Source organism: Anser cygnoides, chromosome 12, assembly GCF_040182565.1.
Source record: "Anser cygnoides isolate HZ-2024a breed goose chromosome 12, Taihu_goose_T2T_genome, whole genome shotgun sequence".
In the NCBI taxonomy this organism is placed as follows: domain Eukaryota; kingdom Metazoa; phylum Chordata; class Aves; order Anseriformes; family Anatidae; genus Anser; species Anser cygnoides.
Window position 1 is genome coordinate 9,896,922 of NC_089884.1, and position 25,050 is coordinate 9,921,971.

A 25,050-nucleotide genomic window follows, 5' to 3' on the forward strand; every position below is an offset into this window, starting at 1 on the left:
TTTATCTGCTGCAGCCAGCTCACTACAGCCTTGTGTGACACAAATGAATGTTTAAGTTGCAGCACTTGCTTTCACATATAGTTCTTTCATCGATGATGACAAGAGTAAATTCCCCATCTACTGTCCCAGCTACATGTGATTCACACAGGCTGAAAAAGAACCATTCCTGTCCAAGTTCCTTGGAGGGTTTTTTAGGTAAATTGGTTGGTGGCGTCACTAAGTATGACTCACTGGGGGAAGCAGCTTCTGGCACAAAAAGTGCTTGGTGTCTGTGCTGCAGTGCTTGAATTAACAGCTCTGGTCATTAGCAATAGCCTGCTATCTTTTACAATTAAATTGCTTCCTAATGTCTGCTCATTTCAAAATAGTTTTTGAGGAAGAAAAGTCATAATGAAGGTTTAATGCTTGTGACAGTCAGTCTAAACTGGGTTATCTGTTTGCCAGCCACCTTGACACATACAAAATTGTGACGTTTTTTGAGTCTAGCTGTTTCAGCAAGGCTGCCATGTATGCATTTTGAAAGAGGGATGATATTAAGGCAATGAGACTAGCAACAGCTAATCACCTTTTAAGGTGCATTAATATTCTAATTTATTCTGACATCTAGGAATGCTTTCTCTTTAATTTACTTACGGAACTGCTAACTTTGTTTTTAAAACAAAGACTGCAGAAGACTTCAGTATCAAAGAAAAGGATTAATTCTATTACCCTGCTGTAAAGTGCAGGTTATGATCAGTTCTTGGGGGTGTGATCAGCAATAGGATTTTGCTGGAGTAAACCATCACATCATGGGTTTCCAATAATCCTTGCAGCTCTCAACCAGTCACTCCCACAGGTCTGAGTGTGCAGGTGATCTGCCTTGCAATAGTGAATGACTTACAAAGAAATAACTATTGAAAGCATATTTTGTGTTAGGCAAGAGGGAACTACCAGTTTTGACCAGTCTAAATACAAGAATTTCAAGCTAGAAATCTCTATCTTCATGTTGTCTTCAAAGCTACCAGGACAGTATGATTCACACACGTGCTCTTTTAAATAGCTTACAAGGACAAGCGTGGAGCCAGAGATTACCTAGTACAGACAGAGCAAGTATGTTTTCTGCCTGTCTGTCCATCATTTAATCTTGCACATACTCATTTGCCAGTGTGCAATTTATATCCATGTGTTACCTCGGAATTTGGTGTGCTGTCTGCTCTGCTGGCTCTAAGAAGGGAGGATGGGAAGATGCTATGATCTATTACAAACCCACATTCTGTTCTTATCTTGAGCAGTGACTTGCACAGAGTGACTGCCTTGTCCCAGCTCTCCGAGACTCCAGGTGTCCATAGTGCTTGTCAATGGCAAATCGTGCCATCAGCTGGCTTCTGAAATGCATTTAATATTTTCATTGAAAAATAAACGATATAGCACTCAGCTTTTCATCTCTACTGTCATTTACAAGTGCACAGTGGGCAAAGCCAACTTTAATTCCTCTTTAAGAAAATGAGCAGGTGAAGAAAAGGCTGTGAGTCATACTGGGCTGCTTTAAAGACAGCACTAATAGTGGAGTGAAAGCATACATTGAGTATAGTTGAAAAATGACTCAAGCTGGCTTTCTCCTCAGTGAAATGCAATGGTTTTATTGGCAGGAATGAAGGCCTATGAATCAGCTGAGGCTGACGTGCTAAGAAAGTAGTGAAAAAGCCATAGAAAGGGATCTGGCTGTTAGGGCTTTCTGATGTTTTCCATTTGTAAGATGTGTTTTTCAGCTGCTTACAATTTTGCCTTAGTCTTAAGAAAATATTCTATCTGTGTAGCTAATTTCTTGTTTTTGTTTTAATTTTTTCAGGTACATTACAGGTCATTTTCAGGTACAAACATAGACAATGATTGGTTTGTTTAAGCAAAAGGTAACTGCGATGTCTTTGAAGTACTCTGATACCTCTGTACTTTGGAGCACAAACATAATGGAACAGGTGCTAGGGAGCATTGGAAGAGGACTCTGTGTACTGTGGGGGCAGAATAATGTTTTTGGCCACTATTTGTTTGATATTTTCAAATATCCTAGCTTTTGAATTAGTTAATTTGCACTGTGTGTATTATGATGCTGAAAGCTGGATGCATGCTTTAAATCTTTTATCTGCCAACGATTGAATTGCAGTAACACTTCAGGTTTTGGATTTGTTTTTTGTTCCTCTGGGGAATGACTAAAGGGTTACAACAGCGTCATCGTAGCAGATAGCTGTGCTGTGGGGGAGGAATGCCACCTCTTATCTGAAACTTAGGTGTCCAGGATATCTGAAATGGTAGAAAAGAGTAAATCAGTGCCTTAGGCAGTAGGAAGTCAAATTAGAAGCTGAAGTAAAGAGCTGTAGTAACCAGTATGGGAAAAGATGCGTCAGTGCTAACAAACCTTATTATGAGACAGAGAGGCACTTGTGGATCTTCCAGAAGTTACCATAGTAGGTTGCAGACCTGCTAAAACATACAGGAAAAGATGTACTATCAGCACTGGCAGAAAATAAAAATCTAGGTTTTCTTGGAGGCTCCTTTATATGGTATTCCCCTGTATTCCGTCCTATTAACCAGTGGCTATTTCCTTTTAATAGGATTACATTTAATCTATGCTCTTGTGTTAATGTTTGGTTACACATGACCAAGGCAAATAGAAAATAATTGGAATTGTAGACTGTTTTGAAAGAAATTATGCATTAGCTCATTAATGCATGCATGCTTGCTGGCAAGGTGCCAAAGCATATATAATTTATTTATTGCCTCCATTTCAAACAAAATTCCAGACTCATGCATTTACAGCCTGGGCAATATTTTCCCTCTTCCCCTGGATGTTCCTTAAATGCAATGTCCATTTTAGGCCCCGAGTAAAAAGAAATGCCAATCTGCTATGCTGTCACAATGGAGGTTTTTAAGGCTGACCACGGATGACTTGAGCACTGTCAAAGCATCTGCATCTTTTCTCATAATCTCCCCTGAGGTGGTAGCGTTAAGATACTGCTATATACAGGCCTTTCTCATGTGTTAATTCGACAACCTCTTCAGCATCACTAAGGAAACACTCTACATCTCCTTTTGAACAAAATTCTCTTGATTAGCGCTTTTTATAGATCTTGGCTATATTATATTTATTTGGACAGGGAAACATGTAAATGTGGATATAATTAAGAGTAAGTAATGCATGAATGATACCAGCTACAAAAAGTTGCCCAAAGGGTGTATATTTGTACCAAATACAGGAGAAGATGGAATGAGGGCCAGAAAAATCTGTTTCAGCTCAGGGTTTCTTAAACAGTAGCTGAGCAGGGTGCACTTATTCTAGTTACAGTAACAAAATAACATAAATGATGATCCTTGAATTTTTTCACATCAGAATAGATCCCACAGAAGCAGTGGCTAGCCTAGGGGAAATTCTGTGCTGCTCCCCCTCCCTGCCCCATTTCTTTTCCCATTTCTTGCCTTGGAACCTGCTGTATCAGATTGTATTTTTAATCTATTGTTACAGTGCTTTAACTTTCATAGAGTTTATGGAATACATGTATAGTTTTGACTCGGAATGTTTATGAACAACTAATGTAAAGCTAACAAATTTCAGTCAGCACCCACTTCAGTTTTAAGATGTGGTTGCCAATAAACTTGCGTCAAAAGTGATGTCAGTTGTCAGCTTTCTCATTTGATTTTCTAAGAGAAGAATTTGAGGATCCACATAAATTTTTGACTTAGGCTATACCCAGAACTAAATATTTTCCTTTGACTGAATTTGATGTTTTATCATTAAATTTCTCAGAAATAGATCTAACTAAGATCTATTGAGATTTCTGGTTTCTTGGCCAAATCCTGCCTTAAATCCATCTGGATACCAGCCTATTTCTTAGTGCCTTTTCTTTTGCCTCCTGATGTTTGTTTTTTCTTATAAGTAAGTCTTTCTGTGTCCTGTACTGTTACTTGTAACAAGAATCAGTATTGTTTCTTGTACATTAGCTGTCAGATACACTAGACTGTTTTGTAAGGCTCTCCTGTTACATTTTTAGCAGTGCTGTTCAAGATGTCCACTGTGGGCCAGCAAGCATAGCACAGCGATATATGTGCAAGACTTCACCATGGGTAGAGATCTCCTTTTTCCCCTATTTGGCCAGGGCGCAGTTCTCAGTGCATTCTGCGTAGTGTGAGCGTAGTTTTCTCCTGCTAAGAATGTAATTTATTCTGTAAATAGTAATTTGAGGCTGGAAAGGTTTTGGTACGTGTCCTCTATATAATGAAGATATGACAAAATCTTTAAAAGGAAGATACATTTTCACCACAGAATATCTCCAAGAAGTCAAAACATTGGGATTTGTATGTTTCACTGTTTCCAGAGAAAAAGAATCTGAGTTACTAGGTGAGTTTAGTAAATAGGTGTCCTCAATTTTCAGGAGGGGAAAACTGAAGCAGAGTGCAGTTGCAGAGAAGAACTAAGACTGCAGTCTGCTTTTTTTTTTTTTTGCTTGGGCTACTTGTTCTTTGTTCCTGGATGTAGTTTATGCTTCCAGTAATTCATTTATTTTTTCATTTTTTTGATAATTAATTGTATTTAAATACTAAAATTTTCAAATTAAACACCTTCCCTCCCTCCATCGTGTCTGCATCCACCCTAGATATGTAATCCTTCAGAGGAGAAAAATAGGAAATCAAATGCATGTGTATTTTCACCCTTAAGCAAAACCTGGACCACAAGTGGGGGATTTGGACCAGAAATAGCAAGGACAATGTCTCTGAATACATCACTTTGGTGGACACTTAAATGTCCAACTGTATTGGAGGCAGTAATTTACTTTCAGACATGCCTGGTTTGTGTCAAGACAACACACAAGCCACAGCAAATTTGTAGAGCCAGAGTAGAATTATTAGTAACTTTGGCTTATCAAACACTAAAACAAAGTCAGCATTTATCTTGGGTTTAAAGTGAGGTTACAATAAGGTAATCATCAGTCTTTAAGGGCTAATCTATAAATGCAGATCAAATAAACACATCCATGTACTAAATCAGTACCCTGTGCTGATTTAGTATCTGCTTAGTATCTGCAGGCTCTCCAGAGTGGTTATATTTGTGATTACCTATCATCGTTTCTGGCTTTGTCTCTGTGGAAAATAAATTTATGAAGGAGTATAGAACAAGTAATTGTTTCCTTTCCTATCTGGTCTAGCTGTAGCTCTAATAGCTGTTATTTAAGCACTTGTGTTTTCTGTGTGCATCTGACTTGTAAACTGATTTATCTCTCTGGTCTTGTGAGATAATGGTGATGGGTATGGAGACACCAGAAGAACAGGCAGTGTGCTGCTGGGGGTCCTTTGACAGGCAGTGGGAGGACTCGGGCCATCTTGCTTTGCCTGGACCAACTTGTTGCCTTTGGTCCAGAGAGACAGGATTTTTTGGAACTTCTGGAGGCAGGATGAGCTGAATGCATCTCCCCTACTGAAAATTTTTGCAGAGGTGTGACTGATTGATCATGAAGTCAACTGTCTCTTTATTTTAGTAAGTTAAGTATTTGCCTCTCAAACTCTGCACTTCAGAAATATGAGCCAAGCTCATTGAAACCAGAGTAGCTAAGCACAGTGTGAGACCAAAGCAGAGAGCAGGGTCAAATTAGTTTATTTTGGGAGAGGGATATGGGTTTGTTCTTTGGAGTCTGGGATCTAACTAGCCAAACTGTATTCAAGAATCTGCCGAATTCAAAGCCAGCATTTTCTAGGTCACAGTTACAGTTGCATTACTTCTGTTTGAGCTTAGCCTTGTCCTTTTGTTTCCAAGTTTTCAGAGCCTGGCAACACATCTCCCACTGACAGTGTTAAGCCCCTTCAGATTCAATGTGTGTAAACTTACAAAGTGTGAAAATACAGTCTGCTAGTGTGCTCTCAACCATTGTGTTCTCTTGGTGCTTTTGTAGCCAGTGAGCTGAGCGCTGCTGCTTCCTGCTATCCAGATATGTTCATCATGTGAAAGGGAGAGAGCCCCTAAGTGAAGACGGCAGCCAGGAATGGCATCTGTATTCCATATGAATGGAGTGATTAAAGCCTGGAAAGCCTCACGAAATACAGGTAACTCCCCCATTATTAGTCTTCTCAGAGTACAGACTCCTGAGAAAGCAAAACCATCAAAGTTGGGACTATTTTTTCTACAAGGTTTTTGGAGTTCAACTTGTGTCCCTCAAATATAATTTTACTATGTTCCTCTTGTTTCAGTATGGAGTATCTCTAGGGATCTTTGCGACGTAATAAGTTGTATTTGAGGACAAAGTCTTTCAGAAGGTTATATCAAACTCCTTATTTTTGTAATCTGAAAAATTGGATAAAAAATCTATTTGAACTTTTCACATTAAAAACAAATAATTTCAAGGCCTGATTCTGGATTAAAGTCTTCCGTTTTTGGATAGTTTGTATTAAAATTGGTATTTCTGGATAATGGCCAGCCTTATCTAAATCTGTATGAACTGGCATATTGACTGAGAACTCAGGAGTACCTAATTTGGAATATTGTGTTTTACCTTATGCCATTTTTGTCAAGAGCTAAAATGGCCTTGTAAGTGGCATGCAATGAGCAAGAGCCTAATGTTTTGCTGACCTCATGAAAAGGATATTTTCACTTACATGGGTGTCTGCTTAAGAGTATTAGCACTTCCATTGATAACACTGAAAACCCCAGGTTTTACACTTTTATTGACGTCAGGAGAAAGGTAAGACTGGTTTACACAGAAGTAAACCAATAAGGATGTACTGCATTATGCAATTACTAAAATATAATCTTTTTTCTTCATTGCCTTTATTTATTAGTGACTCATAGTCCTAGGACAAAATTCAATGCTTTAACAACTTCTATTGTTGTCTCTTAAACCTGAAGAAAAATGGATCCTCTATAGTTCATTTTACAGCCTGACTAAGCAGGTTTACTGCTAGGACAGGGAAGAGGTTAACCAAAGGGGGGTGCAAGACCAGATCTTGACAGCCCCATCCTTCTCCTAAGGGAGATAACTAGAAATAATTAGTGTTATTTTTACAAGGGCAATAACTTAATTGTTTACTTTTCCTGTAATGTCACTTGCCACCTAAATTACAGCCAAATTGCTTGATTAAAGTCAAGAGAAACTGAACACTCATTTCCAGGAGCATAAGGCTATATGTCAGGAAGGAAAAAAATTAATTCCAACTTTTAAAAAATGTTTGTCTCTCTTTCTCCTCTGTAGCTTTATATTGCATAGTGGTAAGCTTTTCCAAACAAAAAGAAGGAAATGCCTGTTTTTATGAAGTTAGCTGGAAACTAGGTTACAGTGAAATGAGTTTTCTTTAATTTTAATACTGTTTTGGCTCCATGGAAGAAATGGTAATGGTTGGCCACTAGACAACAGTAGATAAGGAATAGTAGATAGGAATATTGTTAATGCTGTTAATAAATAGCCTGCACTGGAGCTTTATCAATTTCTTATGCATCAGTATAGTAATAATCTATTCTATTAGTGTCTGATTTACCATTCCAGTAACTCTGCTTTAGTAGGGTAAGTTGTATGGAGCAGGGGTCTCTTGTCCTGTTGTACCTTTGCAGAGTACTAATATAATGTCCAGTCTGAGGAATAGAATCCTAGGTGTTATGTTGCAAATAACTATTACTGTACTGGCACTGTGATAGAGGAGGGAAATACACGAGTAAATGAATTGCAGAAGAATTGATAAGGAAGAATTTGAGCAGAGTTTTCAGTTGCTTTTAGTCTGTGGTAATCTGCTATCCATTCACCCTCTTTATTGTTTTTTATAGGTCTTAATCTTAGAAAACTACAGGGAAAAGAATATAAAAAGTACTTTTTAGAATTTGCTTCTTGGATGTTCTTCATGAGATGATAGATATAGTATATGTTTTCTAAATGCAGGACAGGTAGAAAAAATTCTTGGGCTTTAATTTCATAGCTGAAAATGAATGGGTCTTTATTGTAAAGTAATTTTGAGCTAAATAAGAGGTAAAAAAAAAAAAAAAAGGTGAGTTCAACAGAGATATACCTAATACAGTGCCTTCCAGGTGAGGGCATAATGGTGACTTTTCACTAAGTCTAAAGTACCTTTTCATCACTGTTTTTGTCTCAGACTGGCTTGCGTATGTTGCCCTACAGTCAGGAAAAATAAAGTAATGAAAGCAAGGTTCAGAACTGTCATTAAGACATTTTCACAAACCCTGGTTACATTAGACATTCAGGAGAAAAGACTCAGATTTATGGGTCAGACTCAGAACTGGATTGCTTCTAAATAATTCGTATTAGATCTTACATTATAAAAAGATAAGAGTGCTCAATAAGATTAGTCCATAGACTGGTAAATATCTGGGAATATAATTTTGAGTTTGCCAGATTCCATTATATTAAGGCAATTCATACTAATGCCATTTACATTGTCATATGGTACCACAACAGAGGAAACCATAGCAAGAGCAAACTCTGAACAGAGATGAATGAATAAAAATGTAATTAAAAATAATGCTGAAGTTCCTATTCATCTTCCTTACATTTGTTGTTAGAAATAGTATTTTTATTTCTACAATATGTATTTGGAGCTTCCTGTGTTCTAGTATATATTAGTAGAATTAGCCTCATGTCTGAAGTCAAACCAGAAATAGTAATGTTTTTAGAGAAATACAGAATTGCATTACAAAAATTAATAGTTACTCTATAGTTTCTTATGGAAATTACTATCTAGCCCAGTGGTTTTAATTTAGGTTAAATTTAGAATTTTAAATTTGAAGGTTTAAAATTGAAAGTTAAAGTGATCAGTTTCTTCTAAAACTCTTGACCCACTGTGAATGATACTAACTAAAAATGGATGGCTTTGCAACCCCTAGTATAACTTAGAAGTTTTTATGTATCAACTGTTTCTGGGGGGATTCCACCTTCATTTGTAAATAGCTACTGGCTAAATGAAAGTCGTGACTTCAGTTTGTCATAGCCTCTCAATCAAAAACATTTTTAACTGATTGGTTCACAAGCTTCTAATGATTTCTTCCCTGGCTAAAATCATGTAGTACCTTGGCAGACAGATACTTACAGTACTGGTTTGTGGTTCATTTAGACTTCAGAAGATTTCATCTTCAGAAAAGTGAATCAACTTGAATATTACAGCTTATCTGTGGTAGTCGTAGTTGTTAGGTACCTACTTGTTTACATTCAGGACAAGTGGTCTATTCCACTTTGAAAAAGATTAGAAAAATCAGTAGCTCTTACTGTGCTTCTGGTTTCTATCTTGGAATGTTACTTTCAGCTATAGTAGCAGTGAAGAGATCGGTACAATCTACTGTAATTGTTATATTGTTTATATACAGTACCTAATACATTTTTCTCCAGTTTTTAGTTTAGAATTAGTGAATTTAATATTATTTTAGGAGCATTATTGTAACATCTAGAAAGCTTAAGTAGCCAAAGCCCTGTACTGCTGTGAACTTCATAAATATATACAGTATCCATGTCTTAGTAATCCTAGAAAAACAAGTTAGGATAAATTAACCATGTGAATTCAAGAAAAAAAAGCAGAGTAGGGAGAGGAGGAAGAGAACACATGTGTTTTTGCATAGGACTCATGTTCTGTACCTGAAATTAACAAATCCGCTGTGCAATACATCCACCTCTCCCCACAGTATTTATGGAAGTGTGATTAGATTTCAAAACAGTGAGCTAATCTTTATGACAAAGTATCAGACTAGAATTAGCCTGATTCTGCTCCTAGTGAAGTTAGTGAAAATTTTATCACTGAGTGTAGTGGGAACAAAGTTATGTCTACCCTTAACCTTTGTCATAGCTGTCTACATATGGAAGTGATTATGCTACAGAGTAACTAAACATTATTTGATACTCCAGGGTGCAATTCTCTAAGATGTCAGCACTCCTTTGACAGCTAGCTATTAGAGTAAAGTTTCCAAGTCTGGTGTGTTAATCTGTCCCCTCTGAGATCAAGCATTCCACCTTCTATAATAATGACAACATCTTAACGGGCCAGATAGTTATCAAGGATTCTTGGAATCACTTCTGTTTTGTGCTGTTTATCTCACTCTTAAGCCCTCACATGGTATTTTAAAAAACAAATATCGAGCTTGCAAGAAAAAGGTGTCCATCTTATTGAAGCTGGGCTCAGTTCATCAAAGCATTTTGCTATCCTAAGCAAGTCACATCCTCAAAAATAATTTTGTGGTAAGGAAAGAAGACCTTGTCAAATGTGGAAAAATGGAAAATGGGGAAGATAGCTCTGACATGCTATAAAAGCTTATGGAGCCACTTGGTATTTTGAAGAGTTCCTACAGGTGTGTAGACACACCAAGTTAGTATGTCCAATGCTTGTGTTATTACAAATCCTTTGATATCTGGTACTTTGATTATGACTTCACCCATTGCTTTATAACTATATTTTATCCTGGAGGTAGGGTAGAAATGTGACTTGATTAAAACAGGTGTTTTAAAAAGAAAGCAGTGCTTTCTCTCTGGCACAATTTGTGTGTGAATGTGTCTGTGTGCATGTGGTATTTAGAATAACGTTATTAGCTGTGAGCTTTCATTCTGTTTTTTACCATCTTGGGTTGGTTAGCCATTCTGTGACTGAGTGACAGTGAACAAACTATACAAATAGGTTCCTGACTGTTGTTCAAATGTAGCTTCATGCAGGAGCAGGTAAGTGTTCATGCATACCTACATAGATGGCTCTCACACATCAAAGCAGCAAAAATGTGTTGCTAGCCAATATATATTTATTCCAATAAAAGCCTGAAGGCACAAAACTATGCGTATGAGTATCTGCATTCAATCACACATGCACAGATCAGGCCTATGTACAATCATTAACAGGTAAGACACCTACCCATGCATTGGCCAAAAGAGGTGTTATCTCAACTCATGAAAATATTGACTTGTTATTTATAACTGATAAGTACCTTTATTTGTGATGCCATGTTTTTCCTGATTTGAGTATTAAACTACGTGGGTCTAGGCTTTCTTCACGTGTAAAACGATGGAAGAAAAAGAGTATGGTTGTAATGGTAACCACTTAGTGTGTAATACTACTGACGGTCTCTGCAACTATAGAATGCTGTAGAGCCACTGATCTATTATCATAAGCAAAGTGCTGTTGTCAGGGGCAGGAATTTAGTAACAATAGAGTCAAGGTCGCCTTTGTGAGAAGGTTAGAGAGTTGTTTATATCAACAACATTTATGAAAACATAACAAGAGCTGCTGAGACCTGGCAACAAAACACAAGTGAGCTTCCAAGGCTTCTTGGCAAAGTAAATATTTGATGTAGAAGTAGAAATTCTTTAACAGGACACTGTTCTGCCTGCCATGGGGTCTGTGATCTTATTTGACAAGAGATAATCTCCTTTAAGCATTCAAAATCTGATGACAAGGGAAGTCAGGATAATCATTTAAGTGATCTGTCTGATAAGTGAGGTTCTACAGCAGTCTTTAAAATGATCTGTATTGTGAAGCAATGCTTCACAGCACTGGCCTACAATCCAGAATCCTGCAATGTTATCAGTCCAGTTTTTTTGCCAATATGAAATGAAAACTATTTGATACCTGAGGCTTCTGCTTCAGAATCCCAAAAATAGCTTTAGAAGCAATTCAAGTAATCCAGTATTTAATACCTTTTAGTGTCTTTTTCACAGCTGAACCCAAAGCTTTTCCTTAAAGGTTTTGTTACTTCAAGAATGATCATGCCTCTCCAAGATAAGAATCTATGAATCTTTCAAATGCGCCTGCAAGTACTATGCAAAAAATTTTAATTCTCACTGAAGTAAGGATTGCACAGCTGAGTTCTAAGTAAATTATTGCACTTGCTCACAGCTAGGGTTGACTCATAATTTTACAGCCCAGGTTATTGCGTAAGAACAGTTTTCATGTTCAGCTGTATTTTCCGTGAGTGCTACCTGATAAAACTCCTGGGTGAATACTGGCAAGTTGTAATTCTCATCTGTCACTGTTATCAGGCATGTAAGTGGGTCACTGTACAGTGGTCCATCACTGTTCCTGGCAAAAAAATGAATCTCATGCTGCTACAATTCAAATTAATGAAAAGAAATAATGTGGTAAGGGTTCATTTATACACACATTAAAATTTGGCGTTAATATTCTTCATATAAAAACTACCATCATCTGCAGTGCAGGTGTAGCAATCAACTCCTTTTTAAGACTAAAAAAAGAAATTAATGTTGTGTAGGACTCAACAGGACTAGGATTGTCAAAGTTCTGTGGGCTGCACAGTCTGTTTGTAGCTTGTTACTTAATTGTTTTCAATACCTTTTTATTGATTATACACTGCTTAGTATTTTATCAGAACTAATAAACACAAGGAGGGGGAAATCTGTCAGTGGACTGCTACTGAGTCAAACTTCCTCCTTTTCTCCTTCTGACTGCCCTCAGCTAGAGTGACTGATAAAAAAAATGAACTCATCTACTACTCTATGCTGCATGTGGACTGTGCTGATAGATTCTCCAAACTTTTGAACTGCCAGCAACTTTTGAACTGCCAGCCTGTCTAGTTTGGAAATGCAACATCTCCAAAATGCACTAAGTCTTCAGTTTTATCCAAAATCTGAGAATTTCTTCCATGAGCTGGACTACAAAGACAGCTAAAATTACTTTATAAACTTCTCTGACAAGTATTGATCATCTTTCAAAGGACTGATTTTAAATAGGATCTTATTTCTATAGAGATCTTCAAACTAGACTTTACTGTGTGCACTATTCTTAGCTTTATATATTCCAGACAGAAACCTAAAGCCTCAATGTAAAATGTGTATCACTGACAAAGTAGACTTCAGAATCCCAGATGGCAGCTTGCAGGCTTTCCTGATATATGGAAGTCCCAGGGCTCTTACTATAAATATCTAAGACCATATGTTCCTACATCACTGAAACATCAGCAAACTGTTCCATCTGCTTCAAAAACTGGGACAGTCACATCATAGTAAGGACATCTTAAAAAATCCAAGGCAAGTAGTGCAGACAATAAAAACCTGTACTGTAAGTCTACCCAGCTTAGTATTGCTTAGTATTCTTTATTAATAATGCCTGTTATGGGCGGGTGGATTGTGGGCTCAATTTCATGAGGGCGTGAAAGGGTATTTAAAGCACAGTTTTACTTAGTATCAGTGCTGCTGCTAGGCCTTCCTTGCTGTAGGTGTGTCCAAACTGCTTCTGTACTCACTGTTATTACTGAGGGCCCTGGGCAGCATCTTCTACCCATAATCTTTCTGTTCTGGGCCAGAGGCTTGGGTTTTCATTCAGACTGTTTTCAGGTAAATTACTATTCTTTGGTATTTGGGGGGAACTTAGGACTAATCACATAGTTTTACTATCATGAGATCATGAGATTTGGTCCCATGGGAACAACTCAGGAAGAGGTATATAGAGGAATGTAGTACTGATATAAAAATCTAAACAGTAAATGCTTCAGGTCGTATGAGAATTGAAGTCTGGTTTAGTCTTAACAGAGAATTTACTTTTTGTTGAGGGTCATATTTTCTTAATCCAGTACAGTCTTTCTGACTTGTGTAGGACTGCGTTTATGCTACTGATATCAGGAGCTTATTCCTCAAGGGATGATTTAACAGATGAGGCACTGAACAGAGTATGATTCCTAATGTTAGTCACAGGCTGCTTGTACGAATTTGAGCACATCCCTTTATCTAGTGTACGTCTTCCACTTAAGAGGCAATAGTATTTTTCCAGTGCCTGGAAATGCTGAAGACACTATCCATTAAGAGTGGCAAGGCGTCATGCAAGGGCATAAATCTTAGTGTTGTGAAACAAAGTGATTAGCAGGCAAAAGATTCTGTTTCTCTGGCATTATCTTTAAGAATCCTATTTTCCACAAATGTAAAACTTTATTAACATGTTAACAAAATCTGTGTACTCAAATACACTAGCTGAAAAATACAGTAGCTGAAATACAATACTAGCTCAAATACACTAGCTGAAAAAGCCATGCTGTAAGTTCAGACTGATTGTTTGCTATATTTACACTTACCTCTGCCTGACTTTTTCTATCTTCACTTCTGCATAAATGTTTCTGGTTGGATCAGCTGAAGAAAGGCCCTTGGGGGAGCTCCCCTTCACAGAGTAATGGATCCCTCTGCTTTGCCGCTCAACCTGGAATCATGGGTGAAACATTAATGTGAATAAAAAGATTCCCAGTTTCAAAGAAAATATGAAAAGTAATAAAATGGTTCAGTCTTAAGGACAAAGGGTCACTGAAATACTATTAAATTTCTGCTGGCAGCCGCAGAAGATTAACACTGAGAATGAGTAGGCATAAAAATGGAACTGCCCTGTAGAAATCATCTACTTGGAGAACTATCCAAGCACTTAGAGTGGAGAGCATGAAGTTTTTATGCTATCATACATCTCCTTACTGGAGCGTGAATGGAAGTTTTTCCGCTGGTGGGCAGAGCCAAGACTTTTTCTTACCAAAAGAATTTAATCCTATTTAACAATTATTTTTAGAAAGACAACAGGCCTCAGGATGCAATGGGAGAAGACAACGTCGCTTTTGGATCTAGTTGCAATATGTGTCTGCTTTTAAAGCAGCTGTGGTTGAAGACCATGCTTTGCCTTAAGAGGCTTTTTAATTTATATTATCAAAAAAGTTGAGATATGGTCTGCTAGTTGATTCCCAGACACCTTCTACAAGAAATGCTGGGTTGGAGTTTCAGTTCTGCCAGTCTCATTCTGTGTCAGTAGGCAGACTATTGATGACTCTAGAGAAAAGCAGTTTCTATCAAGTTTGACTGAATTTATGGAAGAACATGTAAATACGCAGCGATCACCAACCTCTGCCTCATTTATTGTAAATTATGCTTGCCTCCTGCAATGTTGCAGCCCTTGCATAAGTAATTTTCTCCATCTGTTTTGAGATCCTTTGAATATATAGTTATATTATTCAGACTACTGATGAGGTATTGCAAGCCTCCACAATTCCATAAACAGCAGCGTTTTATATCAAATTCAAAAGGGTAAAAATGGAATTGAAATAATGAATTTCTAGGATTTTAGGACATTTTCTTGTTGAACTGTTTAACTTCTCTATCACAAGCTAAAGCAAAATCAAATCAGTGAAAGCTTTGCCTGACATCCTTTGGCAGACTGAAAGTTAACTCATTTTGAGTTTGATTTAAATAAGAAATTGGATTGCCAGAGCTAAAAATATTTCTGCAATACTGTACTGTCAAAAAGCAATAAACACTTATGCCAGATAGTCTAAGGAAGAATGGACAGCAAGCTCTGAGAATATTATAACTGATTTTTGCTGTAACCATGGAAATGTAGCTACAAACACTTGTGTTTAGACTGTACAGTCCTCATGATATACAGCTTGTCAGTTGTTTTTACAAGACAAACCCTTTCGACTCCGTGGGTGCAGAACAGTTCCTAACAAGGAGAAAGTGGAAGGTGACTGTTACAAATGGGATGTGTGCGGTGCTTCATCACTTCTCAAAATAACAAGGCAAAGCCATTATGGAGACCTCATTCTAATTTAAACATCCGTGTGTTTATTCTAGCATTAATGTGTTTCTTGGGTGACTTTGTTTAGATTTTGTGCCTCTTAACCCATATGACTGTATTCACAAAGTATGTGGATAGTCATGTGATTTGGTTCCCTCACTCTCTCTGCTATGAGGAAAGGACTGTGCAATCTGTAATCCATGTTTAAAATAAGATTGTTATTTTAAGCAACCTTTTCCTACCCCATCTTCAGATGCCTGAGGGATTCCCTTTAGCGTTCCAATAAACAGGACAACAGCAGACTTTACTGTGCATTAAGCCGCCCTGTGTTTCTCTTACTCCTCAAACAATACAAGCTGAGCAATTAGAATTGGAGTAAGAAGCTGGGAAACTGCAGCACTGATTTCAGGTACTCCAGAAAATGTAGGGGTAAAAACTTAAAAGCATGCTGTGGAGATTCTCCTTTCAGGGAGAAAAAAACAAGACCATTAGTCCAAAATACAAGCATGTAAATGATCTCAAATACCTTCATGGAAATGGAATATTTTCATCAGTTGTCACTTGAAGGTCATATAGCCATCACAGTATCACAGATTTCTAGGTTGGAAGAGACCTCAAGATCATCGAGTCCAACCTTCAACCTAACACTAAGTACTCCACTAAACCATATCGCTAAGCTCTACATCTAAACGTCTTTTAAAGACCTCCAGGGATGGTGACTCCACCACCTCCCTGGGCAGCCCGTTCCAATGCTTAATAACCCTTTCGGTAAAGAAGTACTTCCTAACATCCAACCCAAAACTCCCCTGTCGCAACTTTCGCCCATTCCCCTTCGTCCTGTCACCAGGCACGTAGGAGAACAGACCAACCCCCACCTCTTTACAGCCTCCTTTAAGGTAACTGTAGAGAGCGATAAGGTCGCCCCTGAGCCTCCTCTTCTCCAGGCTGAACAAGCCCAGCTCCCTCAGCCGCTCCTCGTAAGACTTGTTCTCCAGACCCCTCACCAACTTGGTCGCCCTTCTCTGGACTCGCTCGAGCACGTCCATGTCCTTCCTGTAGCGAGGGGCCCAAAACTGAACACAGTACTCAAGGTGCGGCCTCACCAGAGCTGAGTACAGGGGCACAATCACTTCCCTAGACCTGCTGGCCACACTGCTTCTTATACAGGCCAGGATGCCGTTGGCCTTCTTGGCCACCTGGGCACACTGCTGGCTCATATTCAGCCGACTATCAACCAATATTCCCAGGTCCTTCTCAGCCAGGCAGCTTTCCAGCCACCCATCTCCCAGCCTGTAGCTCTGCTTGGGGTTGTTGCGCCCCAGGTGCAGGACCCGGCACTTGGCCTTGTTGAACTTCATACAGTTGACCTCAGCCCATCGCTCCAGCCTATCCAGATCCTCCTGCAGAGCCTTCCTGCCCTCGAGCAGATCGACACACGCACTTAGCTTGGTGTCATCTGCAAACTTACTGAGGGTGCCATGATCCATTACCTGGTCTAAAACAGAAAACAAAGCCTGGCCTATGGCCATATGCATTTCCATTTTATTTTCCAACATGCAGCACGCAGCAAATCTGCTTCTTCATAATGAACCTATGCAGACTGCAGCATTTCTGCAAATGGACAATAGGAGGCCAGATTTAATGGGATTATTCATATACCTATTAATCACAGGTTTGTAGGATCAAAGCCTGTGTTCCTAATCCAAATTAATTATCCAGTGTAGATTTAAGATTACAGGAGAATCTCATCTCTGCTGAGTTGAATGATCTGAGTTGAATGATTTTCAAAATCAAGATTTCTTGACTTACCTTGGAAATAATTTGAGGCTAACTTGCATTCAGTAGTTCTGGAAGGAAAATGGCACCTGGAGCTACCTGGCTGTTTTCCACCATTGCAATTTCCACTGTTGCTAAGGCACAATATCCTAGAGACAGATTCCCCGGTCTTTGACTTGCACAATTAGATGATAATTGCTGACCTGGGATGTGTCTGGCACGGAGCTGCCTACAAATAAGAGAAACTTATTGAAGATATAATTCTTTTGCAAAAGCATGACAGCTGGTCTAGGGATGTGAAATTAAGCTCCCCTCTTTGTTAATTGCTGCTAAATAATTAGAGCAGCTACCTTGCTACAGGGAGATCTGTGTTCTTGATTTTGTGTATTTTCTATTTATACTAATGGTTCAATTCAGTTTCATTACTGCCAGTGATAGCAAGGTGGCTAACACAATAGCTCTGCTGATCCTGCTAGAAGGAAAGAGTACTAAGAAGTTGAAGTACTGCTGGGACAGTCCTGTACCGTACTTCCATGATACTTGTCTTTTAGAGTCTTGTAATGACTGTACTAAATGCTTGCTGCTGATAGTCCTGAGCTCCTGGCTGACAAATATTCACTTTAAGGTGAGTGCAGCAGCTGCTGCTGGAAGGGAACCATTGCCCGGAAAAGATCTTCAAGCAGCCCTGAATAAGTAGTGCCAAGAGAGGAGAGCTGCTTTGCTGGGGGACAGATGACAGTAGGCAAATAAGAACCACTTAAATATTATACTGGTTTTGTTCCTGATAATGCTGTGACCTGTGTTCAGGATCACTCACCTGAGGTGACGTTTCTTCTCATGACAATATGACTGTGCAGCATATGAAGTGAGATGCTCTTTTGTGCCATTGCAGGTCGTTGGGGGGAAGAGCTTTCAAAAGTTGGATTTAGGAAAGCCAGTCTTTGCATTTCCAATGGGGTGCTATTCAGAAAAGCTAACATACCTACATCAGCTCCTATATCCTCAAGCACCAAGCATCCTTAGCTGACTGGCATGCTAATGTGTTGTGTTGCTAACTTTAAGGCTGCGTAGAGATGATGTCAAGCTGACTCACGATGACAGTGTTTCCTTGGTGAGGACAGTCTCAAACCCCCAAGAACTCCAGCAGTTTGTCACTGAATTGCAGGCCTAACTCAGCCATGTAGCAGACCTCAGCCTGCACATCACTCTACCTGGCTTCTCTGTGATCAGATGGCAGCTGTTCCCAAACCACTGCATATAGACCTATCCTCTAATTCCAAGGCTTAGCTGGGTTACTTCCCTGCTTCCTCCGTACAACTAATCTCATTGACTGGAATTGCAGCAGTGTCAGGAATGGGAAGGATTGTAGAGCTTAAGCTTGCATTAAGGGAGTCTGGTTGGGAGGATGCAGATTTATCTTTGAGTGTTCTTCCCTCCTACAGTTCTATTGAGGTGGTGATGCAGCTTTCTGTACCCATCCTGCAGTGACTAATACCTGAAAGTCATAGAAATTGCTTTGAATTCTTGAATGAAGGAAGATGTGTTCTTTTGATACGAAAAGGGAGGCAGAGGATGTTTTTGCTTTTATATCCGAGGCTGAGATTTATATCAGGTTGCCGTGTCAGTACAAAAATAATAGCAACCAGGAGGGGGAAGGTGGGAAAGCCTGATATTTTTCAATCTGTTTACCAAAAACAGTTATATGGGTAATGCTTCACCATTGATCTGTTCATGGAACAAAGGAAATCGGATGAATGACAACTGTACTTCAGATATTTAGGGAGCGATATTAGCCTAGAAGGCTTGAAAAAAATCTGATTGCACCCGAACCTTCATTTTGGGGGTTTATTGCTTAATTTGACATGCATAGTTAGTGATAGCTTAGTTAAAATAGTTTCCATATAACCTAAGAAATGAGCTGTGCAGATTGAGCACTGTTACTGTTGCTCTGACCTCAGCCTTTTTTTAAACATAGACAAGGACTTTAACTAATGGCCACTGACTATTTTTCCAGGGGAAAAACGCTTACTACTATCTCAGCCTGGGGTGTGCTTTTAAGTACAATTTCCATTATGGTGGCCAGCTTTACATGGCATTTGGAAATGTTGGAATAAAAGTAAAAAATACATTGAGGAGCAGTTTACAGACTTAAGGTTTTCATTTTGTAATTAAGTGTTATCTGTTACTGCACAAACAATACGGAGAAGTGATCAGGAATGCACTTTGGTGTGCATTTGTAACATAATGCAATGGCATACATTGAAGCAAAGCAGCGTAGCCTGCTTTGGCTTCTTAAAATGGGACAGTTCTTACCCTTCCCATTTCATTCCTTTATTGCTTTTGAGTTGCCATGCTCTATCATTGTATATCCAGGAAACTCTTCTCTGTATAGAATATTATTTGCAAAATATCTAATGCAAGAGAATCTACTGCAGAGCCAGGCCATTGAAGATTTAGTCAAGACATTGTTCAGTTGATACAGTGTGTGATTAAAAACTTAGGCTAGATTATGTTTTGGGGGAGCAGCTATTTAGCCTTTGTAGTTTGTCTTTTGCAACGTTATTCTTTCTTTCTTTCTTTTTTTTTTTTTGTATTTTTAATGAAGGTATTTTTTTCAGAGTCTTTTGCTTCCTTTCCTTTCCCCCATTTTCCTGCTGATTCAAAATAATAAGCACAGCTTGTGCCATAATTCAAGTTATGGGTTTTAAAAAAAATTAAGATGACTTATTTAATCCCCTGCCCATTTTTGATTTCTTTCAGTGGCAGTTTCCTAAGTTTTCTGTGTTGTGTTAGCATAGACTTGGTCTTTCGAGAATCTGTCATACAGTACACAGTGACTCCAGGCACACAAAATGAACTTCAAGAAGACCTTTCACTACACTACAAAAAACTTAATCCATCCTGTCGTTATTGGTGATGCGTCACGTGGGTGTACACAAAGCATCAGGCAATGTTTTTTGAGGATAACAGTTTGCAAGTTCTCAGCTCTGTAATCTGCAGATTCTGAAAACAAGTGTTATAAAATGAAACTTTGCATATTGAATTTTATTGAAAGAAGTGAAGATAGAAGTCATCAGGAGTGAAGACTCAATATCATCTGGTGGTAGGTGCATTGGGATACAATCTGGTAGAAAGCTTTCTGCCTAAAGTTGCAGAAAATCTCAGCATTGCTGAAATCTTTGAGATGCCACTCAGAGTGAGTAATGGCAAGGTATTACACTTAATCAGCAAATTAATTTGGGTAACTTAATCAGAACTCAAAGCCTGATGGGAAAACCTTCCATCAGATATTGTTAGAGGGCCATTCGTCTTATAAAAACAAGGAGTTCTGTGTTGATATAGCTCTTGTTTCTCTATTATGCAAGATTTTGGTTATTCGGAGTTTTATCACGGGAGTGGTGTAGGGTGTTCAGGACTTTCTTGTGGTAGCAGCACCTAGGCAACTAATCCATAGCTTTAACAGAGATGGTACATCCTTCAGCATTTCAAAAAATTAGTTCACATGCCCGCTTGAGAACGTGCACTCAAAATAGGTAACTGGTGTGTTTCCTAAGCCTTAAGGTCTTAATTATTCAAATACTCCAAGATAAAACCCAACAGAAAACAAGGCAGAACTACACAGCAGTATTTTACCTTCTGCAGATAAAGAAGCACACTGTCACTGAATATATCTAGAACATGCTCTGAAGGTTGGCTTGTACTCTGTATGATGTGAGGATTTTATACTGGAACATGGTATTTAGTTCAGAAGGGTCATCCAGCCAGTGGGTAGGAGGAAGAAGGATAATCTGGGTTTAAAGAGAGGAAACGGTATTTGGTACTGAAATTTATCTAAAAGACTGTGGAGTTCAACATGACAAATGCTTTTTATAGACAGATTTATCTTCCTAGTGAACACGTGTCTATCTTGAAAACATTTAATGTCCTATTTACAGGCACTTCATGAGAGTTTTTTCAGGTAAAGAAGAAACGGTAGTGTATACTGTCTCATCGTTACTTTGTTCAGTCTGGTTCTATATTCACTGCCTGTCCAGTAACTTCTTTTCTTGAAGTTATGGCCCGTAAGTTTTTAAGTCTCAGGGCTGCCTTAGGTACCTACTGTAAATGAGACAAAGTAGTAATTGCAGTTTTATAGTACCTTTTCTCTGAGGCAATCAAAAGTCTTGCTGAGTTTATCAGCCCTGTTTCATAGGCTTGAAGTTGCCAGCTCTTATAACATTTATTGTTTTTCTTACTAACCCGTTTGCTGGCAGTTTTGAATAGGCTAGCAGTGGAATAACATATTTTGGTTGCACAGAAAAGCTTGCAAGTGACCTGAGGCTTTAGTCAGAGTGTTTTCCACTTTTTACAGCTTAAACCATTCAGTTCAGCAGCTGCAGTTGTTTCTTCCAGACTGCAAGCATCATGCTGTAGGTCTCTGATCTGGAAACATAGAGGCAAGGCACAGACAGCTCCTTGCTGGTTTTGTTCTTAAGTGTCAGAAAAAAGACCTACCTGGGGCTGAAGATATTCCTAGGGTGTACGCTATGCTTGTATGTGCAATGTGCAGGGGGGGTGGATGTCAGCAGGAAGAACACGTGCTGAGTGAGTCTTCTGGTACCTCCTGCACATGGCTCAGTATGTTAGCTGAACCTACTGGTGACAGGCTTGCCAAATTACACAACTGAAAAAAAATACATCTTGTACAAATGAAGAAAATGTAGGGCTTGGATGTTGATGCATCTCATCTTAATTCATTTGTACCACTACAGATGGGGTGTGATACTACCTGTTGGTTTAACAGTGTTTCCTTTAGCTTTGCATTGAGACCAGTTATGGCCCACAAAGCGCAGCAACAGATCAAACATGAGTTGAGGCCTAGGCCTTTCACTAGATATTTTCTTAGGGGCTGGCAATATTTCTAAAATATTCTTCTTGTAACAGCTGGTGTGAATGAAACCCTATTTTCTTGTTTTTCAAACAGAAGTGTGAGGTAGACAGTGAACGGATATAGTGCTTAAAGGGACAATGGCCTTGATGATTTAACTCAGTGAATTTCCCTGATGTGAACAATGTTCATTCTTTTTCAATATTTTAATAGTTTTGCTTAATCTTTCAAAATAAAACATACTTTGAAGTAAGTGGTCCCTCCAGGTTTTATTTTAGCAAGTGCGTTAAACAGCTAACAAACAGCTTCTGTATTCTACACTGCAGGTAGATGTCTTTATGGTCCAAACAGCCTAACTCTGCTCTGGTTTGTATGCCAGTTCGGGGATTTTCTAAATGTAGTGGATAATTTGTTTGGTAGTATATGTAATCCAGTAGCATTTGCTAAATGCTAATTGAATAGTGTTATCAGGATCATCTGATTTGACATGCAGGGGGAGTCCTGAAGGACCTGCTAATTACCTGGTCTAAAACATTGCCTCTTCTGAGCAAGATAAAGTAGAGGTCCAGCAATGTCTGCTGGGATCATTCTGAGGAGTCTGTCTAACTCAATACAAGGCAATTTCATTAATATAAAAGTAGAAACAGGGCATTCAAGCGTTAATGTTTGGAGCAGTGATAGTATTGAGAAAATAGCACTGAGAAAGCACCATTATGTTAAATGTCAGTAATCTAGCACTATGGTCTGTAGCACTACATTTCTCCACTTATTTTCCTTTGCTCTCAAGAGTTTTTGTTATAAATTGGAGCAAATGACAAGTACCCATTAAAACTCATTTAGCTCTCACACTATGAATTCTGCTGCTGCTATGGTGTGAAGTAACTTTTGCCTCTTACAAACATGGAAATACACAGAAAACCCTCTGTAACACCTACAATGCAAAGAGTATTGCTGTTAAAAGCCACCTTCTGAGAGTGACGCAAAGCGGCATGGCCCGTGCAAGCCAAATGAATCTATTGAGGAAATGATGACGTTGAAGGTAATTAAGTATTTCAGATGGAGCAAAACTTCTCCAGATTAATCAAGGATCTTATTCTCTGGCTTATCTCATTTTCTTCAGTATAAGAAGCCAGAGTTCAATGGAGTTACTCATGATTTATAGCAATGTGAGAAGAAAAGAGTACCCAATAGGTCATATTCTTTGCTGATTTTTGCCTTGCATCATGACTGGCTGACATCTGTGCTAGCATTAAAATATTTCCTGTTTCATTTAGGAGCTTTTTATACTGTTTGTACTCCCCATGTAGGGGAGAGGAAAATTAATTGTGGTCTAAATTAAATCACTTTGGGGTGCATTTAGATATGACTAAGACGACTTCTAAAAATATGTTAAAGTGTTATAAAAGTATATTATGAAAGAACATTTCAATATGTTTGCAGGTAATGGTCAACTGTAGATTGAATGTGCCTTTACATGATCACCTCAAGAAAATTGCATGTTATATTGTCTGTCACCAGTCTGGTCTTTTGTGTCCATACTGTGCTGTATAAAGTGGTCTAAAGCCACTTCTCCTTTCTGATCCACACACATTCTCCTGCATTGTAGAACCAGTTGAAGAGTAAAATATGGTGGGGGCTGCACCTAATTTAGCACCTCTTCGATGTTAATACTCACGAGCAGCTGTAGAACTAATTTAGTAGACTTTTTGCTGTGAAGCTGGGCAAATATTTTTAACTTTATTCATAATGTTCCCCAAAGCTAAGTGGCATGCCCTTTGCATACCATTTAAAGCATTAGAGCTTGTATGCTGAAACAGTGATCAGAAAGTGTTTCTTCAGATACCTTAAGAAGTCCTAGTTAAGAAATTTCAGAACAATTCCTTCTGTTGCAAAACTGAGAATTGTCAAGAGTTTGGCCCTTATTTTCTGTTCCATGACATCTTAATGCTTACCTGAAGATAAGTCACTTTCTATTCTTGACCCTTAAGATTAAATCTTCAGCAAATATTCATCCAATTTTTCTGACAGCACAGTAATTTTACCATAGACTTAAAAATATACAAGCAGCTTAAAACAATGGTTTGACAAGGTTAAAGGAAGGTCCTGAAATCACCCCTACTTTTGTATTAAAATACTGTCTCCTTCTGACTTTGGTTAGGCAATAACATTTGCTGTTCAAAAATATGTCCAGAAGTTTATCTATAGAACTAATGATAGAACAGTCCATGTTTCTAAAATAGTCTCCTTTTAGCCTGCTTATCTCTTTCCTGACATTTCTTACTGAGCATCAGTGAGCAGGCAGCTTTGTACTGACATCTGAAAGCTACTCTACAGCAGCAGCGTGCAAAAGGCTATGGAACAAGCAGTCACATGGTTTCTATATTTTCTCTCTTTGTTTACTGTGCTCATAATGCCAAATGGCAAATTAAAAGAATGCCTGAATCCCAAAGAGTAAGGCATGTTATTTCTCCTTTCCACATGTATGGTTGTGATTATCTTTGTGGAGGGAAGGCATTTTATGCTTGTTCTTTAGATAGTCAGTTCTTGTCTTCTGGGGGAGCTAATTTCTGAAATGTTTAGTATAAACACTCTAACTTGCATAAATTGGATTATTTTTAGGAAATGTTTGGTTAAGTTTACAAAGATTAACACGTGATTTGTAAAGCCTTTGACTGTAGGAGACAAAGGAATATAGAATTTTTGGGGAGGTTGATCATAGCTTCTTCTGTTTGGTAAGAATTTCAGAGAAGACAATCTTAGCCAACACTGGCATGTGGTCATTTTCATCTTCCATTGCTGCTATGGTTATGGCTTTTAATTCTGGATACTCACCTTTAACTTTTGCAATTACCTATTTTTAAAATGTTTTATAGCACACTTGATGTCACTGGAGCTGTAGGAAAATCTCTATTAATTGTTAC

The 25,050-nt window shown here is 38.5% G+C and overlaps 2 long non-coding RNA genes across 5 annotated transcripts in view; one reads left to right on the forward strand and one right to left on the reverse strand.

The window, feature by feature from the left end:
* Nucleotides 1-25,050, forward strand: part of LOC125183355 (uncharacterized) — a 57,541-nt gene that overhangs the window by 12,360 nt on the left and 20,131 nt on the right. For both annotated transcript variants that reach the window (XR_007165207.2, XR_007165206.2), the window contains one exon: nucleotides 5,916-6,066. This is a non-coding gene — a long non-coding RNA (uncharacterized lncRNA). The remainder of the gene's footprint in view (nucleotides 1-5,915; nucleotides 6,067-25,050) is intronic.
* On the reverse strand, nucleotides 1,970-18,764 carry LOC106033245 (uncharacterized). 3 transcript variants are annotated; one of them, XR_007165209.2, is made up of 5 exons: nucleotides 18,245-18,764; nucleotides 17,296-17,491; nucleotides 14,012-14,133; nucleotides 2,393-2,457; nucleotides 1,970-2,277 (listed from the first exon to the last, which is right to left on the reverse strand). It is a non-coding gene; the product is annotated as an uncharacterized lncRNA (long non-coding RNA). The 3 variants fall into 3 exon arrangements; XR_007165210.2 differs by having other exon boundaries at nucleotides 2,393-2,454; nucleotides 18,080-18,764; XR_007165208.2 differs by having other exon boundaries at nucleotides 18,080-18,764.